Source organism: Zonotrichia albicollis, chromosome 9 (assembly GCF_047830755.1).
Source record: "Zonotrichia albicollis isolate bZonAlb1 chromosome 9, bZonAlb1.hap1, whole genome shotgun sequence".
NCBI classification, from domain to species: domain Eukaryota; kingdom Metazoa; phylum Chordata; class Aves; order Passeriformes; family Passerellidae; genus Zonotrichia; species Zonotrichia albicollis.
This window is the reverse complement of record NC_133827.1, coordinates 30,207,679-30,228,274: the sequence shown is the minus strand read 5'-3', so window position 1 is coordinate 30,228,274 and position 20,596 is coordinate 30,207,679. Positions and strand designations below refer to the sequence as shown.

The 20,596-nt window shown below is 45.3% G+C and overlaps 1 protein-coding gene across 2 annotated transcripts in view; it reads right to left on the bottom strand.

Moving 5' to 3' along the window:
- The window catches only part of ATP13A3 (ATPase 13A3), a 52,779-nt gene extending 41,310 nt beyond the window's left edge, over positions 1 to 11,469 (bottom strand). The window contains exons 1-2 of one of the 2 annotated variants that reach the window (XM_074547196.1): positions 11,235 to 11,469; positions 10,049 to 10,102 (exon numbers count right to left, since the gene is read on the bottom strand). The gene's annotated coding sequence lies outside the window, so the exon portion shown is untranslated. The remainder of the gene's footprint in view (positions 1 to 10,048; positions 10,103 to 11,234) is intronic. The other variant, XM_074547195.1, reaches the window with a different exon arrangement.
- Positions 11,470 to 20,596: the final 9,127 nt, after the last annotated feature.

The following is a 20,596-nucleotide window of genomic DNA, read 5'->3' as shown; positions in this document are numbered from 1 at the left end:
ACTCTCAGGCTCACAGAAACAGTGTCTTTACCCATTTCTTTTCAGATTTCTGGACCTCTTACCTAACTGGCATGAGAGAAAGAAGACTTGTCCCATAGTCAGGGAATCCAACAAAGCCTACATTTATTTTGGATGCTTATTAGTTCTTCTGTCTCTTGGAAGAGTATACCAGACATTTGGGTTAGAATTCACAGAGTATGTTTTGTTTGTTCTTGGAAGAGAAAGTTCAACTGTTCCAAGTATCTTGGGTAAGGCATGGCGCCATTACACCCAGCATGAGCTCTCAAGCTGAGCACTGAGGCTGCTTCCAAAGAAATGTGTCTTTCCCACATGAGGTATGAACTTTACTCAGCCCCTCTATGTGATTAAATAACCAAGACTATTCTGGTTCGATAACGGGGATGGCAAAGATGCCCTATCCCAGCACCAAGAGAGGGGCAGCCACTCCAGTGGAGAACTGCGAGTCTGAAGACCCAGACCCAGCAACAATGGGTCCTTTCAAGGAAGCATTTCCCCTCAGGGGCTGTGCCAAGAGCCCAACCTTTCCTGTGTGGCTGCCGCCTCATTGTGCAATGTAGAGTATCTGCTTCCTGGGATATATTTGCTTTTGTAGTATGGATGCTCAATAAAAGGAGGCAATGACTTTTTTTCCTCTTCCTCTTAAATTCTTGGAAAATATTTTTGAGGTTAACATAAGAACATTTGAATCCAATTTCTCTTCGTCTGCAAGGAGATCATCAAGCACCACTAAAATAATCACAAGATATGAACTTTCCTCAGAAGTTTAGACATTTAACTTTTGCTTCCTCAGAACCACATATAGTGGCACACAGCTATGGCTACAGCAGTCACACTCACTGTAAGCAAGCAATTGGCTTTCAAATCATCCCTTCCCATCCCAATTATGACTTAATACCTTTCACTGCTTTCAGCAAAGCATTCTCAGACAAAGCAGCAGTATTTCTTCAATTTCCTGAAGTCAAAATGCAAAACTTAGATATTCCAAAGTTCAGCTATGTAACTACTAAAAGTATACAACACAAGAATATATTCATGAATAATAGATTGTACTAATTATACACCAAATTGTACTAATTTCTAAAAATGTATTCTGTAAGAAAATGTATACATTAAATCAGTGGGTTCTACTGTTTACTGAAAGCACAATTTTTTAAACAAGTCATAATAAATTGACACAAAGTTTGAATGTACCACAGTGTATGTGATACATTCACTTAACTTAGATCAGAAACACTTTAAGGAAAAAGCTCTTGTCTGCAAACTTGTCAATCAATAGAAATTCTGCACATGACAGATACTGTTAAAACTCTAAATATCATATAACAACACTAAATATTAATGTTAAAAGACTGTATAGATTCAATTTAAGACATCACATATGACAATGTATTTGTTTTGATCTCAAATTATAGTAATTGAAAAAATTAACACAAAAATCTGCAAATTAGTTGCATCCCAGGATTGAATTGCTGTACAGGACAATTTTTTATGCACAGGAATTTATAGAACCTGACAGTTTAACTCCTGAAATTGATTAATTTACACTCAGAACTACCATATGAGGCAAGAAGAAAAAATCAAGAGGGAAAAGTTGCACACTATTTCTATGAAAAGAAGTTTGACAAAGACAAGAAGAAAACAGACATACAGGACTGTAACATTTAACTCCATGCCTGCAGTGTAAACCCTGGCCCACATCCACCTAGCTACTATGTGCCAGTCATGCAGAAGAGTCCTTCAAACTCAGAAGAGCTTCAGAGATTTAGTAAACAGCTGTATTTCAGAGCAGGGCTTCTACAATCCATGAAATTAAATTAAACTCCCCACATCCTACTACAATATATTTCATCACTACCTTAAATAGCTCTGTTTAAATGACACTATTCAGTGCTTCTGTGCCCCTTGGGAATGACTTCCACAGCATCAGCAGCGGGAGATCTCTCCTGTATAATGGAAACAGACTGCAAAAATCTGACAAGGGATATCCCTTCAACTGCTGCAATCTTCTCAGTCCTAATGACCATCAACAAAGGTCTTGAATATTACTTCTACTATAAGTAATAGCTTTTGCTTTTCAATCCATTTATAGTTAACTTTTATCCTGCACATTTTACCTTAAAGGAGAAATTCTGCTTTAACATATCTTGTCTACAGCAACATTTTCATCTCTGTTTTCTTTTTTAGAACCCTTCTTTCTTTCATAGCTATAAAAATTTTTATAACAGTATTAAGAGGTGTAACTGTATCCATCTTCTCCCCCCTGAGGAGGAAAGTTTCCTTGAGCAAGACTGAAACGTTTCAAGTACATGAAGTGTATCAAGGAGTGCTTTTTCCTCAAGCATTGACCTCACTAACTGAAATATCACCAATGTCTAGCCAAATATTCAGAAGTAGCCTCTTCCCAGATAGCTCTAGTCCAGATGCTCGACCCAGCTTTCCCCTTCAGCCTTGCTTTTTCATAAATGTTAGGTAAAAACAGAGGTCAGCTTCCTACAGTACCACTGAGGACTGTCACAATTTCACTTATACTAAAGCTACTAGGGCATTTAACTCCATACTCCTTGTATCAGTGGCATGGAAGAACAGAAAGGCTAATAGAGCAACAAACAATGGGCCAGAAAGGTCAGATTAAATGTGCATTTCCCCTGCAGTCAAGGAGACAGCACAGAGAGAGTGACATAATGATGCTCCCCAGCGCACCATCTCCAGTCCCAGGGACTTGCAGTTCAAGAGTTTCATGAGCCAAATACCCTGTCATCTTATTTATTACTCAGTGGATTTTTCCTGGGGTTTTAGAAATTGTGGTACATTTTAAGCTTGCCATCATCCTGCAAAGAACTCCTGAATTCACAGAGGATTCATTTTGTCCTTATTCTGACCCTCAATCTATTAGCTTTATGAATGCACTCCGGTTTCTCCTTGCCTACAGCATTTGGAAAAGCAAACTGCCAAACTACTTTATCTGAATATAAGCAAAATAATCAAAACTGTTTGAAAAAGACTAAAGCTCTAACATATCTCCTTTCTTTGGGACACTAAGAAAGGAATCAACCACCAGTTACTATGTTTTTACTATCTCTGATAGAGGGACACACAGATATAAAACACACTCTTCAGATATCCAGCAAAGGTAAGATGGGAGGATAGAGCAAAATGCCACACAGATGATTCAACATAAGATACTGTCCCATAAACTCAGCAAACTGTCTGCATATAGCACAATGTCTGCACTACCAAAAATTAGCCTCCTAAACAAGTGACCTTCACAAAAGGTGAACTACTTCCATTAAGCTAAGACAACAAAAAGTATTTTCTGAGAGTGCACACCAAAATATTCTCAATCCAATACACTGTTCTGTTGACAGTACCTCACCAACCAGCAATAATGACTCGACCACAAGGCTGCACAAGTTCTGCCACCACACCCATCCATGGTACAGACAAGTGTTATCAGACTTCAGCCACACAGACAATTCTGGCATTTAAGATACTATATTGACCCTAATGCCAGGAGAGGATGACAGCAAGCAGGAAACTGAGACTACATCTTTGCTCTAAATGCAAGGTGCAGACTGCACTAATTCAAAATACTCTGCTCTGAAACCAGTCCCAAGGACTTCTATGACCTGTTCCAGCAATGGACTTATGTGGAACAGCATCTCCAGCAGAGACAGCCACTATTTCACACACCAGACAGTCACTACTGAAATGACCAGAGGGTAAGAACTGGGGTTACAAATGCTACCAGCATGGCAGTGCCAGCTTAAGGCATACAAGTCCTCCATAATACATGCTCAGAATGCAATCATGCCAACAATCTCCCTACTTAAAAAACCTGGATCACTCTGGGGAAGGGATTTTGCTGGGTAATGGAAAGGGTGGCAGAAGGAAGAGTGCTATAAGGACAAATCCATCTGCACACTACTGAGTAAGGACTCTGTCAGAGTGACAAGACTAAGTTATTTTCCATTGTGCTCTCACCCTACAAAAGGCATGCAATTTGTGTGGTGAAATTTGTGTGTTCTTATTTTTGCCTGTTCGTTACTGAAGTTATTTCTGCTGGAGAAGACAAGTTCATAAACAAATGCATATAACAAATATTGATACCAAAAATTCAAATTTGTAGATGAACTAAGGAAAATTAACAAGTTAGGAGCCCAAGTAGACTTTCAACCTACTCAGACTGCACAACAATGGTTTTCCAAGCGCTCCAGTTCACTCAGACACATTACATCTGCCTCTGCTCCAGACACAAGCCCTCCACCACAGGTTGATCTCACCCAAGCAGTTGAAGGCCATCCCAACAGTACAACTGTAACACAGCAGAAGCTGTGTTTCACCCATGCACTCCTGGCATTTAAAGTCTGGCTGTCTGAACTGGACTCAACACCATTACCCCAAACAAGTCTTCAATATTGCCAGCACTAAGGCTCAGTAGGCTGCCTTGAGCAATAAAGCATGGCTATGATGCAGGAAAATAATGTCAGGACCCTCTCTCAAAGCACTGCTTAAGGTTTTGAGGTCCTCCCTAAATGGATGAACTGAAGACAGGGTTAATCTAAAGAATTCCCTCTGCAAGACTGCACATTTAACAGCCCTTTTATGTTTCCATTTGAATTACCAGTTGGTCTGAGAAGAAGGTTTTGCTGGTGTGTCAGATCTGGAGTACTGCTCCAGTGACAGAGGCACCACTCTCAGACAGCAGCACCCTCAGCCAAAGGCCACTCAAGCCAGTGGAACAACCCTCTGAATTCACTGCATGTTGGATCCAGCTCTCACAACCTGGTGACAACAGCAGATATGTTAAGAACCCTCCAGGCCTGTATGATAAAAATAGATCCCTGTTTGAGAAACAGAGGTAAGAAAAACTACCCTCCCCCAGAGAAAAAAAAATCTCTAGCCAACAGTAATAGGGCTTTTCAGGAAATTAATCTGCACCCAAAAGTTAAACAGTTAAGTAAATATTACAGGGTAAAGGTAAAGTCAGGCAGGTAATGCAACTCAACTGTACAATCTCCCCACCAGAGGCCAACCATTATCCCTGTCATTGACCTTTCAGCTGCTGCTATCTGCTGCTGCACTAAATGCAGCCTCCAGAAAATAAATTCTTGCTATTGTTGATGTGAAACATCATAGCAGATCTTAAGGGCAGGGTTCATGAGGGTAACTGTACTTTTCTTCAATGATTTGGAGACACGATATGGCAGCAAAATGCACAGGATTAACTGAAGTGTTTTCACACATTGCAGTTACATTATAAATCAATTGCTGAAATAGAAGGATTAGCTGTTTTGCCACGTAGTCTACTGCAGACAATCAAAAACTATGATAACAGTGCATAAAAACAATGATATATAAAATAGCATGGCTGAACTCACAACTGGACATTCCACTTTGCAATGGGTCCATCCTCACTTAGTGAGGATCCCTGCAGTGGTGAATTTACCAGAGTATGGGAACTGCAAAGAGATCCTCAAAGCCAAAGGTGGACCTTTTAACTATGGATGAGAAACATTATAAGATCATAACATTATAAGAACACAAACTTGTTCTTCATGCCACAAGTAAAGGCTTCTTAAAGTTCTATATTTACTTGAGAAATGTTGAAAACTTAATTGGTGTTTTCTCTGATGAAAATTAATCCCACTTCAATGTGCCCATCATGGCCACTGAAAATAGCATTTCCTTCTTACAAATCTTTTAAATACTTGAAATCTCTTACATTCCCCCTAAACTCCTCATCTCTTGCCAAAATAACTTGGATTTTCTTCCACATTTATGAAGTTGCTTCCTCAAACTCTGATTACTCTCATTTCTGTACTCTGAACTCCTTCCAAGTGGTCCAAATTCTTCTTGAATCTTGGCACCCAAAACTGATGCTGTCTGCACAGACTGTACATCAACAGCAAATAAAGCCAATGGAACCAAACTTTACGTCTCTCAGACAATACTCCTGTTAAAACATCCCAGTAAGATATTTGCTTTTTCTGCAAAACAGCATGACACTGACTCATGTTCAGCTTGTGATCCAGTACACCCCCAGGTCCTTTTTCTGGTAGCTAACCAGTTATTGTTCACCCTGCATTTCAACAGCTGGCAAGTCCTGCCTAAGTGCACTACCTGCATTTGTCCCTACTGAATGTTGTGTAATTTCTTCAGGTTATTTTGAACTCTCATCATGTCCTCCAACACAGTCCCTGAGAATTTAATAAGCACATTTAATCAGCCAGCTGACTAATATTTTCCTTAAAGGCCAGGACCCAGGACAGAATCCTTCAACATAACTTCTCATTTTAACACAGAATTGTTAATTACAGTTCTCCAGACAGGATCATCTACCCCCAAATCATGCCTCCATTTACTTATGAGGCCATTAAAATGAGGGAAACCTTTTTCAATCAATCAACTCAGGAGACTAAACCTCCACTGCTTCTGCTATAGCCACTGAGCCTTCTGCTCTGCAGTAAAAAGGTATCAAGACTCCAGACACAATCACCTTTCTCACAAACCAGTTCATGCTGCTGTATCTTCCAAGCATGAAAGCTTGAAAATAGAATGTTTGCTTATTAATCTCAACTGATGGAAAAAACTGGGACAAACTGAACTGTCAGACTGTAAATCACCTTGCTCAGCTCTTCTCCTTTGTAACTGTCTGAAGACTCATCCTTTGCCAGCCTTCTAGTACTGCTGAGTAGTCCTAGATAATATTTTTGAGCAGTTTTAAGAATTGCACAGTGAAACTTATCAGGGCCAGCTGACACAGAAACATCCAGTGGAAGTATGCTGGAGTGTAAAATATTACCTGGTCACAAATATTCACAAGATTGAGCACCTGCATGACACTATGTGAAAGACAAGCAAAATAGGCACTAAACCCTTCAGATGTTCTGCAGCTCCTGCAGACTGTGCTCTCCCCACCAAATCAAGTGAGCATTTCCCAGTCTTACTGCTACTGAGATACTTTCACAGGTAGCTTGAGACTTTTATGTCTCTTGCTACCTGCCATTCCATTTGCTCTGTAGCCTTTGTGATATCTGCCCCTACTTGTCTTTTTCATATGTTCTGCACAATCTGACTCAATTTCACATTCTATATATATTTTCTTCCTTCATCCCAAGCCAGTTAAGCTGCTTACTCCTGTTTCTCAAAACCCTTCTCATTACTCTGTTCTCCTATCCTTTAAAAGAATCAGCTGTGATTTCATAGCCATTGCCATTTATCACCATTCATTTTGACATCTTCTAGCTAGAATAAAATCTGATGGAGCTGCCATTTTTGTTACTGCATGTAGCCTCTAAACTGAAAATATCGCTGCCATCTAACTTTGCTAAAGGTCAAAAAAAGAGAGTTGTGTATTTTGATTTTGAAGGATGATCTTTTAGTCTTAAATACCACATTAAAAATCTCAATCCAACTAAAAAGTAATGGACTTGCCACCAGTTCTACTACCACATCCAAAGAGATGTTTTAAGATGAACAATGCAATGACAATTCTAATAAAGCAGAACCATTTTAAAAAGGGCTAAATTCTTTCAAATGAAAAACACACAATGAAAAAATGAAAATCCCAACCCCTGCACAGTGCTCCATGAAAATGGTGCAGAAATTATGCATTTTAGAAAAGGAGCTGCAAGACACAGAACTCCAGCTTTCTGTGCAGATCACATCCATAGTTCCTGAACAAAAATTCTGAACACCCATTCTTTTTTAATTAAGCCTGCTTTCAGCTACCAAAAATTAAAGTTTACAGTCTTATTTCAATCAGGAATAAAGGTGTCAAACTTGGAGCTATAATACAGCTACAGTTTACTACAAAATGAACTTTTGTTCTCTGCTATGCAGATTATTTAACAAAGGAAGCAGCTTTTTTATGAATGAAAACTATTTTTAGCTCATTGTGTAACAGTGAAAGGGAAACATTTTAGCATTACTGTTATTTAAAACACTTTTTTCAATGTTTTCTTGTAAAATTAGGATTTTTGAACTAGGATTTGTCTTCTATGAACTTTCTCATGCTAATCAAAACCATATCCAAGCACTAGTCAGAATGTTGGCAGGTTTTTTTGCCACTGAAAGCCCACAAAAACTACTTATCTGCACAACACCACCACTCCAGATCCAAAGCAGGTTTGACCCAGGAATGGCAGAATACTTATGTTCACATTCCATTGATAAGGTTTGGGCACTGAGTAAATTCAATCTAAGGAAAGCCTTTTTTTTCTAATTTCCAGAACTCAAGAGCTTTAGAAGATTTAACTAAAGGACAAGGCAATAAAGGAATGACACATCTTCTCTCCATGCCAGCTACCATCAGGTTCTGTCCTGGGCTGACTTTATGATGCTGGCATCCATCACGTGTCTACCACAGACATTAAATAAGGAAGGTGTTACAACCCTGGTCCCTGCTCTGCAGCTGAAGATGCCTAAGCACAGCACTCAATAGAGACATTTATCACAACAGAAGTAATCATTTCTACACCAGACCTGGGACAAGCTAAGTCAAAGTAATCCCCTGCTGCAGATTTCTGCTGTTTAGAGAAATAAAGCGAACGCCATCTGAATGTTTCCAGAATAAGGAACAAGGGTGCAATGGTCAAAATGCTTGATGAAAACCTGACCTTTCCATGTCAGCTCCCAGCTCTAGTACTGATTTCCTCTATGACCTGGACACTCCACTTGGACCTGGCTTTAACAATATAAAGGTATTTTACTTCCACAGAATAAATTGAATTTGTCTTCATCTCACAGAAAATCAATGTCCTGTTGGTTGTTTTATACTCCACACAGAAAACAACAGGACAGTCCTCAAGGCAAATGAGAAAATATAATCTTAGGGTTCCATGTCAACATAGAAATTGATTTCCTTCTTTTTAAATAATTTATTAGGAACACAGCAAAATAGCTTGTCTGCTGCGCCATGCCTGTCACATGGCAGAGGAGCAGAAGAGGACTGAATCACAAAGTTTCTCAATCACTCAGACCTCATGATGCAACTTCCCTTCCTGCTAGGCAGCCCCCACGCTCCCCTGGAGGCACTGCAGCTTCCTGACCAGGCAGCTGGGACCTCTCCAGGTTAGGGATGAATTAGTGCCTACCAATGCCATCAGGTCCTCCACAGACCAGCAACAAATGAAAAACAAATACAGGAACAGATGCCTGATCCTAGAAGACAACTACCAAAAAATTAAGTAGGGAGGGCAAAACAAGCTCAAAGTCTAGACAGCACTACAGGAAGACACCAAGCATGCTTGGGACAGCCCCACTACTCCTGGGAGCCATTTGGGAAAGCAGCAGCTGCTGCCCAGCAGCTCTGCTGGAGTCTGCAGAACTGCTCAGACCCCTTTCACTGCTTGCACCTCCTTGTGTCACAGCCAGCCAGCCTTAGTCAAAACCAGTTAAAAAAATATCTCTCTTGCTCATTTTCTGAAGCACTTTAAAAACTGATAACCTTGGAGCACACCAGTTTTCACAGCTGACCTAGGTGCTCACACTGGAACACTCCATGTAGCCAGAAGCCAGTGCTCTTTCCCACAGGTGACTACACCAACAGGAGATGACATTTTTGTTTCACTAAATCATGTTAATGATATGCTTCTTAGAAGTCAGAAGGGTTAGATCAGTACCAATCAATTTCCAAGTCAATTGTACAGGTCAAAGTTTACACAGCATGCTTTCTTTAAACTTTGTGAAACTGTACTTGTAATTAACCAGAAAAAGCAGCTAACAAAAGCAGCAGTACATAGCCATGCCAAATACCAAGACAAACATTTCCTCAGTAGATGTGCAATAAAGATACCCTGCTGTCACTCATGACACTGATACAGGGACATTAAATTTATGAGGACCACACTTAAAGAGTAAGGACCACAACAGAGTAAATTTAAATAATGTCAAAAAACACTGTTTCTCACAAGATCATGAAAACCAATATTCTACAGGATATAACGGTGTACAAAAAGTTAAGACAAGGTAAAAATAGGAATTCTTTCAAACATGATGGAACTGATGGCTGAAAAATATTGCTAACCTGTCTGAAGAGCCAGTGTGTGGACAAATCTCCTACATACAACAGCTGAGTCACCTACAACAAAAAAAAAAAAACAGAGTAATGAATAGGCTAAATGAAACATAATCTTGATTGCCCCTGCTAAGAAAACACCATACAATTGCAGTGAGTACAAACTGCAAAGAAAACACATTAACGAATTCTAACTCAGCAACCTCAGAGGAGGAAGCAGCCAGCCAGCGTGGCCAGACAACTACCAGCACTCATGTTAGAACAGTTGAGAGTTAACATCTCCCACTGCTGGAGGCTATGCTACCTCAGCTCCCCGAAGGGCTCCCAAAGTCTCTTCCAACTACAGCACCTGCAGGGATACACTGATCCCAGCAGGCAAGCCAGAGCACTGATGGCAGCAGCAAGCTTTCAGAGCCAGTACTGTTGATACTCAAATTTATCTTCACCTTCAGTATCAACTCTGTGAAAGTTCTCAGTGTTTAATTCACCTAGCAGCTGTTTAACCCTGCACAGGCACAAACAGGCCTGCCCTCAGGGATGGCGCAGTGGCTGTCAGAGGTGCTGGCAGTGCGGGATCTCCGGCTCCTCGGCTCAGCTGAGGGACCGTGCTCTGGAACCTCTGGCAGCGGCAGCAGCAGCAGCAGCATGCACTGACTCATGTGCTGAAAAAAGGATGAGACGCACTGAGTCCTCATCTCGAGCTGCGAAAGTTTCTCTTTGGTACTCGACCAGCAGCACTCGCCACCGACCCCGCCACTGCAGAACACGCTGACGTGTGCCCGGGCGGCGGAACGCGCGCTGTTCGGGAACCGGGGCCGCCGGCAGAGTCGCGGGCCGCGCTGAGAGGGCGGACGGAGCGGGACGGGAGAGCTGTCCCAGAGCCCCGACAGCCCGGGCCGGCCCCTGGGCAAGGCGGGGGGGCGGCCTGGCCTCCGGGCCGGCGCCGCACGTGTCCGGACACCGGCGGCCGCCACACGCCGGGCCCCGCGCTCCCGGCCACGCGCGCCCCGGCCCCGGGCCCCGCTCCACGGCACCGGCCCCGCCACAACCCCCGCGCCCGCGCCGGGCCGGCCCGCGGGGACTGCCGCGGCCGGAGCAGCGGCCGGCGCAGCTGAAGGGCGCTGCGGGCGGCCGTGCCGCGCCCGGCACGGCGGAGATTGCGGGCGTCACTGGAGGCCCGCGGACCCTCCCTCACCTGCCGGGCCGTGCCGTGCCGTGCCCGCGGTCCCACGGCCCCACTCACCGGCGGCCTCAGCGCAGCCCCATCGCCGGCGGGGCGGGCGCGGGACCGGCGCGGGACCGGCGCTCCCCCCCCCACCCCGCCCGCCGCGCGCGGCTGCCTCGCGAGGCGCGAGCGGATCGGCCGCCAACCGGCTGCACGCGCCGGGCGCGCTGAGCGGGCGGGGCGGGGCGGGCGCGGAAGTGACGGCGGCGCGGCACGCGCCAGCGCCGCTCGGCGCCGGAAGAGAGGGTGTCGCGCGGAGCCGGGGGGCGGGGCCGGAGGGGGCGGGGTCTCGTTGGGAGGGGCGGGGCAGTGGGCGGGGCAAGGGAGCACGTGGGGAGACGGGTGCGGGGACGTGGATATGGGGGGATATGGATATGGGGGGACATGGATGTGGGACATGGATATGGGGACATGGATGTGGGGGACGTGGATCCGAGGGACATGGATCTGGGGGACATGGACGTGTGGGGACATGGATATGGGGGATATGGATATGGGGATACATGGCTGTGGGACATGGATATGGGGACATGGATGTGGGGGACGTGGATCTGAGGAACATGGATATGGGGGTACATGGCAGTGCAGGGCTCTGCGGGGCAGGACAAGGGGTCCCCTTGGGACAGGGGTGGCAGTGGGGGCTGGTGCTGCCTCTAAACCTAGACAGGAAACGTCTCCATGGACCTCCTCTCAGGTCCAGCTCTGCCAGTCACCCTCCAGCGTCCTCATCCATTGTCACAACGGGACCACCACCAGGCCAAGAGCTTTATGGCTGCTTTTGGGGGATTTGGCTCCGTCCAGCACTGGTGAACACTGAGAGGCACCTGTTGAGCAGCTCTGCACATGTCACTCAGTGTGACCACGGGGTGTGCTGGGCAGAGGTGACAGAGGGTGGGGATCACCTCAGGGGAATCCCTGCAAGGCCTGAGTGCCCACTGAGGGGCCCCATCACAGAGCCCAGCTCAGGTGCTGGACACAAGCCCAGCCCACAGTGGGTCACTCACTCAGCTCTTCCCCTCAGCCTGACAGAAGGGATCAGGGATCTTTCCCATTGTCCCATCTGCACCTGCTTTTAATAACCCATCCCTGCTTCTGTCAACTGCTCAATTTTGAAGAGCACTGCAAACCATTTAGAGGATTTGTAAGCCACAATAGGATCTATGTTTATTTTCACATACTATTTTTTCCAGTAGTTCTCCATTGCAGATGAAAGGAGCCATTGAGTGTTAATCTCATTGCATGCATCCCCATCAGTGCCTGAACAGGGGTTACATCCATCTGGCAGAACATCACATCACCCAGCACCACTCTGGGCTTCCTGGCAGCTCCAGTGACCCCACAGCTCTGGGGTGAGTCAGCCAACCATGGGAATCCAGCAGGAAATTCTGACAGTGATAGAAAGAAAACACATAGGTTTTTTGGTGGCCCAGTGAGGTGATTCACTCATGTGACCACTGTTTAAGGGAATGAGAGGAAAACAAAATGAGAAAATTGCCCCTTCTGGCAGCCACCCACACATAACGCTGAGCTGCTCTAACTCAAATCAGATGGACGCCTTCCTCTACTCAAAAAAAACCCAAAAACATATTTTCTGGTAATGTGCTAACTCTGCTGTCAGTTTGATTCTCTGTTGACTGCACACCTCACCACTCTGCCAAGGCTGGTGTCAGCCTGGCCAAGCTTCTGTCCCGGCTCACCCGGGACACACCAGGTACTGGGTTTGTGTAATGACTCAGCAGTTACTTCCCCTGGTTCTCTGGAAATTCAGTGACACAGTATTTACTGAGAAATCAGTACTAAGAGTTGCTGATCTTCTCAGGCAATTCTTAAAATACTTTTGCATGAAAGTTTTAAAGATGAGTATGAACCATTCGGTTTTCATGTGAAAGACCATGTGAAATACCTCCAATATGGTGACACTAATCTGTCAATTTTTTAAACAAAGAACAGAAAATTTACTGAGCAATTTTGGGATTTTTTCATTGAATTGCAATTTTTGTTGTCCAACATCCAACCTAAATCACTGCTAGAATTTTATTTGTGCCTCAAGAAAATGCCACTGGTGATCAATGGTATTGGCCAACTGACTTTCCCTAGCTAGTTACCCCTTTTGCAAACTGCTAAATTACTCATTGCTATCATCTTGCAAAATTCCCATCTATATATGTCTTTATTGTTGTCTAGTCTTCCCTTCTGAGCAAGATGTTTTGTTTTAAAACCAGAAAAGTCTCCTTTGGTGCCACTGAAATGTGCACATTTGGGTCATCTAACAACACATTGATGAAGGACTCCCCGAGGTTCCATCTGGATCACACTGAGGTGTTTCCTCAGGCTCACTTTTTCTCATAACCTCTTTTAGCCTTGCAAACTTGCTAGCAGAGTCATAGGACTGTGGGGAGATTGAAGTGGGTACCCTTCTGCCTGGGTGTTGGAAAAACAGAGGTGTTGGAAAAACAGAGGTAAAACACATTAGTACAAATAACTTTCCAGGTCATACAGACCTAGAAACTGCCATGATGAGGAGAAGCCAAGGAGATTTTTTTTTGGATGAAGTACTGACTGGTAAAAAGAGCCTATCATATGACTCAGAGGAAAAATATTATGAAATTATTAGTGCTATTAAACAGAAGCTCTTAGTCTATCATTCCCTATTAGTAAAAGGAGTTAAAAGGTTTGCTTTGATATATACATTTCTATGTTCTTCATAAAAATTCCTTTAGTAATTTTCAATTAAAGATTAATTCCTCATCACGTTTTTCAACCCATTGTATATTCTAATGTATTATCTTTATCCCCATTAGAAGGCTTCCCTTAACACCTAATTGCTTTTCTTTTTCAGTCACTGGCAAATTTGAACTCGTTTATTGCTTCACAAACCTCAAACCATGCAGGCTTTTATTAACTCAGAGATTAATTTTGTGGTTGGCACACTCCCTGCTTTCCAGCTCTCTTGGCATCGCTCTGGTTTGTACTGCTGGAAGTGCCTGGCAGCCTCAGCTCTCCTGCAGCATTCCTGGCTGCAGCTTCCCTAGGGAAGAGAGGGCTCACAGGGCATCACAAGTTATTTCTAGGCAGAAATCACAGCATTCAGTGCTTTTAAAACATCAGGTGTTTAACCTGGTAGAAAACATAAAGTAAGTTACAAGAGAAATTACAAGAAAAACAAATTTTCTCCATTCTGTTCACCTTGGAGGGATTGGTTAGCAGGAGGAAATGAGCCAGAGAACACAATCCAGCATTGTCAGTGCTTCTGGAAATGTTATGGCCATTCACAGCCAGTGCAATTCCTCCAGACTTTGCTCAGTGGGAGGAGGGAAGCAGCCTGGGGCAGGAGGACAGGAGTGGTAACCCCTGCAGCCTTTCTTAACGGGCTGCCCATGATGATTTTGTTTGTATTGTTACACATATTCCACCTGAAACCTTAACTGGGTACAAGTCCCACTTAATAATAAAACTTACAAGTCCTTTACAACTTTCTGTGACCAGAACATTTCTTACACATGGCATTTCTCAATTGCTCCCTCCCATCACCTTTCCCCCAGTGTCGAGGGCGTTTGCTGTTTTCCGTGTCTGGCTTTGCCCCACTGAGCCCTGCACTCTCTCCCAGGTGAGGCACAATTGAGCTGAACAAGCCTTATTAAGTGTACAGCATTTAGTGAGTCTCAGACTGACTAATCACATTTTATGTGCTTTCCCAGTCTGACTGCACCCACTGTTATCTCTCATCGGTAACTGTAAATCCTCCAGGGCAGAGATCAGCACTGTTACCTGCTGTATATTACCTAGCTAAAAGGGGCCAAGGATTTTATGTGCTTTGGCAATAAACAGAATAAATATCATTATGCCTTAAGAACATTTGTGAAGTTTTTCTCCTTTGCACATGGTTTCTAAATCAGGCAGGACAAAAACCTGTCTGGGGCTCACATTTGTGTATGAAATCTATCTTGTGCCAAAACTAAGATATCCAAGTAGCAGAGAAAATAAATCAGAACCTACTGTTTATTTATTCAGTCTCTTTAATGTGTATATATTAGCATGTTCCACCCTGCCTTTTCTGGTAGGGCTGTATAAATATGTGCCTTAGCTCAGAGGAGGTTATGGGACCCACCTCTGCAGTGCAGCAGCAGCCAGCTGGCCACATCTGGTCCCAGATGCTGCAAGCACACCTCTGCTAGCCCTGCACCAACAAGCCCTCCCTGAGCACAGCTGTGGGGCCTCCTGTGGGACATCTTTGGCTCTGTTTGTTTGATTTTCCTGGCAAGGGTGTTACACAGGGGTAAAATCCCCATAGCCCACTCTCTCTAATCCCCATACATCCTTAGGCAAACAACAAGAGGTTCATGAGAAAAGGGGCTGAGAAAGGACACGGCTCTGTGCCTTAGCTGTGTGTGTGGACATGACACTGCTCTACTACCTTTATGTGTTTTCTCTGACCACAGCTGCTTGCAGGCTCTGCCAGCTCAGATTTTCAAGTTCAGTAGGTTGGCAACAGCAGTGACATCCCTCTGGGCTCTCGGACATGGGCATGGGATCTGCATGGGAACATGACTCTTGAACTGAGTGCCAGAGCTCATGAACACAGACAGGTACATGGTAACTCATTAAATGGAAGTTAGCAATTATAGTTTCACTCTTCAAAATTATTCACATGCAGTTGAAAGCCACAGTCCTTAAAAGTTTCCTTTGAAAGCTCTTAAACTACTCTGGCAAGCCTGAGTTGTTGAACAATTTATCACTCCTCTGCTAGATGAGCTTGTGAAACCACTTTAAGAGGAAATTGTACAAAGTGCCCAAGACTGTCAGAGATGAAGTTTCTTTTCTCTTGTGCCACCCAATCCATTTTCCCCCATTCCCCGGACATCCAGTTCTTCATGGTTTAAAATAGCCTGGCTGGTTATTTCCACTACAATAGCAGCCTGGCTAATAAGTTGCATGTCTTCAACAGCAGTCAGAGGCAGAGGAGAATTCATTGCTCCATTTACTTGAACAAGATCTTAAAAAGTCACTTTCTATAGTAAATGAAAAAAATAATACTGTGCTTTCCTATTCCTCTTGCTAGCCCCATGACTGCCTGGGAAGCAGTACAAGAGGTCACTCCTGTCTCCAGATTACTTCTCAGGTCCTTTGAGGACTATTCCCTCCACAGAATTTACCTTCCCCTCTCCTCTCCTGGTTCCCTGCTGCCACAAAGCTGTAACAGAATCACTGTGGAGCTATTTGGCACATCCTTTTTGTTGGTACTTGTCCTTTCCCTCTCCCTTCTATTTTTAAAATAAGGCAGAAGTCTTTCAGTCAGTGGGACTGCCAGCCTTTGCCTAGCTCACATCATACCCAAGGAAGTGGGATCTGAGTGCTGTTAGCTGCTTTCACACCTCCACCACAGCATTTCAGAAAGCTGCCGTGCAGCACACACACAGAAGCTCCCTGAGGGATTGTCCCCACCGAGGACACCACGTTCCTGACGGCTTGCACAGGGTTTGTCCCATCCAGCCTGGGCTGAAATCCTGGGGCACCACATCAGCACTGGGGCTGGTAACAGCAGGGCAAAGGCTGCCACACTGTGACAGAGGCTGAGTTTGGTAGCAGCTGTCCCAGCCACAGGGAGAAGTTGCCAAGGGGACCCAGGAGGTACCTGCAACGCTGCTCACTTCACTGGGAAGTATCCCAGTAAATGGGGGGGAGCTCCATCCTGACCAATGGACAGCATAAACCCCATAGCAGGTAACCTATTTACAGCTAAATTACCCCAGCACTGCTAAGAAAAATAAAGCAACTAGCTAAGCAGAGCTAAAAGACCCTACATACAAACCTTGAACATGAGACTCTTGAGAAACCATCACTTCTACCCAGCAAAATACAACAGGCAAAGGACAAGAGTCTGTGCTTTTATTATTTAGCTGCAAGTATTTTACTGTGAAATGAATCTGCTGATCACTGCCCACCCAGCACAGAGGACAGATTCAAGCTCTCTGGCAACTCTCCAAGCTGAAGAAGGTGATACCCTCTCCAGCTGAAGAATGCACACACACTACTAATGGATCTCATCATCTAGCAGCTCAGTGTTTTGATTTCATATTAGAATTGCTTGAAAATAGGACCTTTAATACCTCTATTGTTATACATTTCTCTCTCGAAGTATGTTCAAAGGTCTTAATCAGACTCATTTCCTTAATTTCAAGCATATCTCTGAAAACTTATTATCCCAGGCTGATGGCATCAAAGAGTGAATTAGGAAGATAGCCAAGTGAAAAAAACCAAAGATATTTCCTTTCAGTTACTGTGCAGCCTTCACAGGCTGCAGAGCATTAGAGCTGCTGAAATACCACTGTCACATTCTTCAGGATCTGTGAATTGGTGCCTTGCTCTTACACCCTTGGCATGAAGAGGGGACACAATTCCTGTTACACTTTGCCCAACAAAGCTGTGCTGGGATGAGCAGCTTAAAAGTGTGGCACTGGAAAAATGTCTTTGAACTATTGCTGTTTGGGTTCCCACCGTCTGAGACATATTTATCACAGCAAAGTTACCCTACTAAACAAAAAAAAAAAAAAAAAGGCAAACCAAACCCTGGTCTTGATTTTATAGCATATGAAACCCATGATTTCACCTTCTGTCCTTCATCATCATTTGCAGAGAAGCAGCAGATCTTGCAGCTGTTCTGGGCCAGGCTGGAGCTCCCCACAGGCCCCTGTCCCAGCCATCTCTGATGGCAGTAAGGAGCTGAAGTGCTCTGAACTCCAGGTGAGGAGACACCTTGCACACCCTGCCACCAGGCAGCCAAACACAAATCTCTCTGTTACAGCCATGCTACCAGGGACTGCAACAGGGGCAGGAACAGGGGCATGTCACATCCACTTCTCCAGGACTTCATCACAGATCCCAAACCAAGATGCCCCCATCCAGCCAGGTTAAGGGACAACTCATAGCCCTTGCTGTACTTTGAAACTGGACACAATTTTACATGGTCCAGGGCAGATCAAGCAGTTACTGCTGAACTGACTTCTGCAACCTTGTTCTCACAGCATCTCCTGGGAAAATGCTTGGCAGACTGGCAGTCGGTGCTGTTACAACAAAGCAGAGGGCTGGGAAGCCTTTCTTCTGCTTTGTGCTCTCCAAAGCTGTGCTTTGAGAGAGGACAGGAACCAAAGCCTGTGTGCAGCTCCTCTTCCTGGCATGGCGCCTCAGAGAATGAAGCAGGTTACGCTGTCTGGGTATTTGACCCACCATCAGTCATCCTCAATAACTTTTTCATCTCTGTTATTTCAACTAAATGGGCAAAGTCCCTGAGTTTATGATGATCTGAGACACTGTGCTCCTGCAATGCCCTCTGATGCCCTGGTGTCTCCCCACCCGCCCCCAGACTGGCAGCATTGCTGCCATCAGGACTGGCATTCCCTGCCCACATGGCCCGGCACCAGCTGGAACAGAGCAGGATGTGCTGGTGGACAAAGAACATCTTATGCAAGGGTTGGAGAAGGTCAGCTCACCTTCAAGGCACTGGAAAGCAAGGCAGGGGAGCACTCACAGTGTGGGAGCCCAGTTTCCCTGCACGGGGGAGGCTGGGTTTGCTGGTGGGCAGTGCCAGGCAGGGTGGGCAGCAGGCAGAGCTGCACAGCCAGGCCAGCCCCGTGCACAAATCAGCTTTGCAAAGCTCAAGGTGAGAAGAACACCATTTACATGACATTAGAACATCATTTTGCTTTTCTGAAACTACTGACTTTAGAAGTTACCTGTGTTTCCCTTGCCCTCTGCCCTCCAAGCCACACTGCTCAGGCTCCCTCCATCTCTCCAGCTGTGCCTTGGCAAGAGCCAGGCCTAGAGCAGTGCTCTGAAGAAGCTGGGAAGGACAGTCAGCTGCTGGCAGGAGCCAGGCTTTGCATGCACAGCTGTGGCAGTACCTGACCTTGCAGTGCTGCAGCCTGACAGAGATGGGCAGTTCTGGGGTTCTCCTTCCCCTGCTCTTGCCAGAAGATGTTTTACCAATGTGCTCTCTTCAGCTCTGCAGTGTGGCAGCTCCAAAGCCACGACTTCGAAGTAGCAGCTAATGCTGAAAGAGAGCTGCTGGATCCTTTCCACCTTTCCTTGCCCTCTGGGGTCCTTTCTTCTCTATCCCTGAGGTTTTAGAGAAGAAAGGTCTAATTATTTTTGCAGCTCGTAATTACTTTTGCAGCTCCACCCTAACAAGCAAGCTCCTCTGCTTCCCCAGGCCAGGTCATGCCCTGACAAACACCTGGCTGCTTTAATTGCTCCAAACAGAGCTTGGGGCTCTGCAGACAGCCCGGACTGAGCTGAGCGTGCTGTGGGTGCTCCTGGTGCCTGGGAAACGCAGAGGGAGGATGGTGCGAGGAAGATGAGTGCAGGTCCCCTTTGGCACACAGCTGTGCATAGGAACTCACCGTGTGCACTGCAGCTTCTTGCAGCCCTCCCTAGAAGCAGCATGGCACCTCCCAGGGCACTGTGTCCCTAGGAAAGGTTCTTGGGACCCTTGATGGCTTCATCCAAGACTGCCTGACTCCCAGGAATTGGCTGGATCCTCCTTCCCTACTCTCCACAGCTACAAAACTGGCAGAGATGATCAACAACAGAGGTGTGTCTCCTCACAGACCACAGCAGCTGAACTCCCGTCACCCCACAGAGCAGAGGATACCCAGCAAACACTGAAACCACCAGGCCTGCCCAAACCTGACCTGGTGCCAGCCTGTCCCTGGCCAGGCTGGTGACCTTGGCTGAGCACATCACCCCCAACACACCTCTTGGAGAGGGGGGCCTGAGCAGGCAGATGCATCTGCAGCCCCTCAGGAAAAGCCTCCTCTAAAGCTGCACCCGCTCAGAGCATTCCCACCCTGGCCATTGTTTTGGGAACAACTGGAAAATGTCAGCAGGGCACTGGGTGCGGGTGGGGGGTCAGGAAAAAGGAAAAAGAGATGATTAGATTTTTTTTTAAATCAACCAATAAATTATATTAACTTTTCCATTGACCTTTTGTGGGGTCACATTATCAGACTAGTGAATGTGGTTCATGAAGATAGGATTATGCTCAGATTTCAAACTGTGCAGAAAGTGCATCCCAAGCAACATGCCAAAATGGAAACGTCAGCTCTGCCAGATGGGTGTGCTTTCCATTATCCTCCCGAGGAAAGCCAGATCCACCACCTACAAATACTGTACATGTTATTAAAAGGGTCTGGTTCCCAGGGAGGCTGGAATTGTGCAAGGTCTGCCTTTGCAATGGTGCCTTTTACTCCTTTCCCCTTGAGACTGTGGTGGCACACGAGCAGCCTGTGGAGGGACTGGCTTGCCACAGGCAGCCAAGATCTCTTTCCCCCCTTGCT